The sequence below is a fragment of the Formica exsecta genome, unplaced genomic scaffold (assembly GCF_003651465.1).
Source record: "Formica exsecta isolate Colony F162 unplaced genomic scaffold, ASM365146v1 scaffold129, whole genome shotgun sequence".
Lineage (NCBI taxonomy): Eukaryota > Metazoa > Arthropoda > Insecta > Hymenoptera > Formicidae > Formica > Formica exsecta.
In genome coordinates, this window is record NW_021848622.1 from 60,248 (window position 1) to 64,037 (window position 3,790).

The window sequence follows — 3,790 nt, forward strand, 5'->3', positions numbered from 1 at the left end:
GGGAAAGAGACGATTTTTCGTCTCCTAAAACACATCTTTGCTTTTCGTTAGCGCCACGACGCTACGTCTGTTATTGAAATGAATGTTTGTTCTACGAACATTTATCATTTATTTGCGTTATAATTTTAACATTTATTTATGCTTCGCGGCAAATGCAACATTTATCGCGTTGCCGCGCGAATAATCATACCTGGTATCCACGCTTATGTCCTTTCTTTTCGCGAAGTGAACCGAATTTCAATAGGCTCGGCTTACATGCGTTTCACTCGCGACACGCCAGAAACAACCAACCAGTTTCTCTTTGATTATGCGAGAGACATATCAAGCAATTCGATTCGTAAACAGAGAAAGAGAAAGAAAAAAAGAGATTATAAAATGGTGACATTTTCGTATTGACATGGCCATATATATGTATATCTTTACACAGGTATGTTTATAGTTTGCAAAAATATCGGTCAAGGACCGGACCGGTTTCGAGAATTTAAACACAAACGTCGAAATTTCATTGAAAGATCCTCTTCGCCACTTTTTGATGCCCGTTAGAACGTCAACGTTTGCGCGTCGTTTTAACACCGGCTCGTTTGAGAACGTCTATCATTTCAAGGTGAAGGACTCGCGGATAGGCGGGGACGGAAGGAGGCGAAATTTGACGCGAGATTATTTTAGGCGAATGCGCGATACACACATTTATAGTCTGGAGTATTCGTAAAAATTATTAATCATAAAGCGCAAAAGCGTAATTTTCGTCATAATAAAGCGCGCGATTCGACGGAGCGTGAAATAACTTGGAGCTGCGACGGCGGTTCGCGCGATTATTAGCCGCTATCGCGTATACTCTCTTATGCAACCTGTCCTGCATTCGGAACGGTGATATTTGCGTGTTTCCGGGTATATATGCCTGTATGAGTTGTGTTGTCGGCGCATCTACAGATAGCTCGCTTCAATAATGTTATATCTGTTTGAAATAGCGAATTGACGGCGCGCGTCCGAGGAACAGAAAAAAAAGCCGGAAATGATTTCTCCCGCGATAAGCAAGTTTACTTCAATGTATAGTTGGTGTTAAAATATCGGAGATGTTGCTGTAAGTAGAAAAGTTTCTGGAATTTAACTTTTTAATCGAGTCAGATTTTTCTCAAAGGAATCGTGGATTCCGAGCTTTGGAAATCTATAAAAATTCAGATCACCCAGTTGCTTCCCCCCTCTAATGTCTACCCAAAAAATTTTTTTCTGATTTTTATTTCACATTACAATTTAGGGAAATATTTAAAATGCTTTGCCTAGATAAGAAATTTACAATGGAATTATAGTATTGATCGATATTTAATTTTTCTCGAAGCTCTGGATTAATCAAATAGAGGCAAAAGAAATCAGTTAAACATACTGAATAACAAACTTTAATTTTATCTTCCTTATGGAGATAAAATCAGATTTTAAGATAATAGGAATAGACATTTTTTTATTTTTAGTAATCGTGCTTTATAGGCTTCATATAAAATTCATGGTGGAGAAATCTAAATACGAGAAGCTCGATACGTCGGTAGTGGTAAATAAAGAAATTTTTATACATTTTTATTTTTTATTCTATTGTAGGAATTTAATAGCTGGTAATAAAATTTAAATAAATAAATAAATAATAATAATAATAATAATAATAATAAAAATTGGATTTCCTATCTAATTCCATAAATATGGGACTTTTGTTCAGGATCGTAATACGAACAGCAACTTCCATGCCGAATTTTTTCACAGATTTAATAATACATCGAATAATACATCAAATCAAAGTTAAAAGAGTATCAATATTCTATCGAGAAAATGTTAATTTACTGGTTTTTTCACATCTTATCTAAGAATAAATCTGTTAGCAATTACTTATTAAAAGAAGAAGAACGTATCTCAGCTACGTTGACTCCGATTATACCTTACTCGTGTGCAAGTACCTAAGCTGAGATAATATTTCGATAAGAGAGCAGCTGACAAATAGACCGATATTTATCATAATAAACAAGCCGGTGAAATAATTTGCGAGTTAACAGAGAGCAACATGCTTGCATCCGAGTTCTATTTAAAGTATTCGCGACGGTCGATGCTCCGATCGATCGCTAGGCACATGCATATCGTCGCGCGCGCGGAATATGTTATGCGAATTACATAGTTATCTCGCTATCTCAGATTTTTTTTACGAAACAAGCACGGCAACTGACATTTGTCTGGCATTCAGAGTCGGGAATGCGTCATTGAAATCGAGCGACATTAAGTTTATACGGTGTGTCTCAAAACCACCGGATGTTCTTCTAATAGCAGAGTTTTAGGTCGATTGCAGACGATTTTTCCTTAACGAAAATATCGAGAAATCGATAATTTCTGAATTATGAGCGATTGAAAGAGAAGGACTTTTCGCCAAACTAAACTTTGTCGAGTTAAAAAATTAAAAAATTTACTTATTCTTTAATTACTTAAATTATTCTTTATCTAATTTTAGGTGGAATTTACTTTGACAGTTTTAAATTGAGTCTTATTTATAAAGATGTATAATGGAAAAAAATTGTGAGAAATGATGACATTCTCATTAAAAAAAAGAATCATCTTCAAATTGGCCAGAGAATCATTAAAAGAACATCCGATGGTTTTGGGACATCCTGTATATGCCTTAATCAACTTTGCATTTTCTAGATATTGCGACGAATCGAAATTTAACTCTCTCTTTTACCTTCGCGAGTGTCGGCGCTTAAGTACGGCAATACATTTGCTTTAATAAACAAAAAGCAAAAGTATTTGATCTCTCTTTTTTTTTCATACGATTCTTCAACTTTTTTTACGGTGTGTCGCAATTTGTATTTAGAGTTTGCGGTTTTTAACGTACGGTTGATAAACGATGCGCGATGCAATCCCGTTGAAACTAATCGGTTACGAAACGAATCGTATCGGTAACGTTCGATGATACGCGCGACTCCAGATTCTAATTTTATAATCTATGTAACTGGCTTATAATAAGAGATATAAATATCTACATGATATGCTGTGCAAAGCACAGTGTTAAAGACGTAAACACGTTCACAGTGATATAATAATTCTATGCTGGTAGGATGTAAAAATTCTGTCAACCAAAAACCTAGATCGAGAATCATGAATAACTTGCAGGATAAAAATTCTTTTTTCTTATTAAATTTAATTACATTTAGATTTATATGATGTTTGTTGCTTAAACAATTTTCATAATACAATTTATATAAAATTTTAAACGATATAACACACACACACACACACGCGCGCGCGCGCGCGCACACACACACACACACAAACAAAATTTTGCGTTATGGAGAAATCTAAATACGAGAAGCTCGATACGTCGGTAGTGGTAAATAAAGAAATTTTTATACATTTTTATTTTTTATTCTATTGTAGGAATTTAATAGCTGGTAATAAAATTTAAATAAATAAATAAATAATAATAATAATAATAATAATAATAAAAATTGGATTTCCTATCTAATTCCATAAATATGGGACTTTTGTTCAGGATCGTAATACGAACAGCAACTTCCATGCCGAATTTTTTCACAGATTTAATAATACATCGAATAATACATCAAATCAAAGTTAAAAGAGTATCAATATTCTATCGAGAAAATGTTAATTTACTGGTTTTTTCACATCTTATCTAAGAATAAATCTGTTAGCAATTACTTATTAAAAGAAGAAGAACGTATCTCAGCTACGTTGACTCCGATTATACCTTACTCGTGTGCAAGTACTTATTCTTAGATAATATTTCGATAAGAGTGTTTTT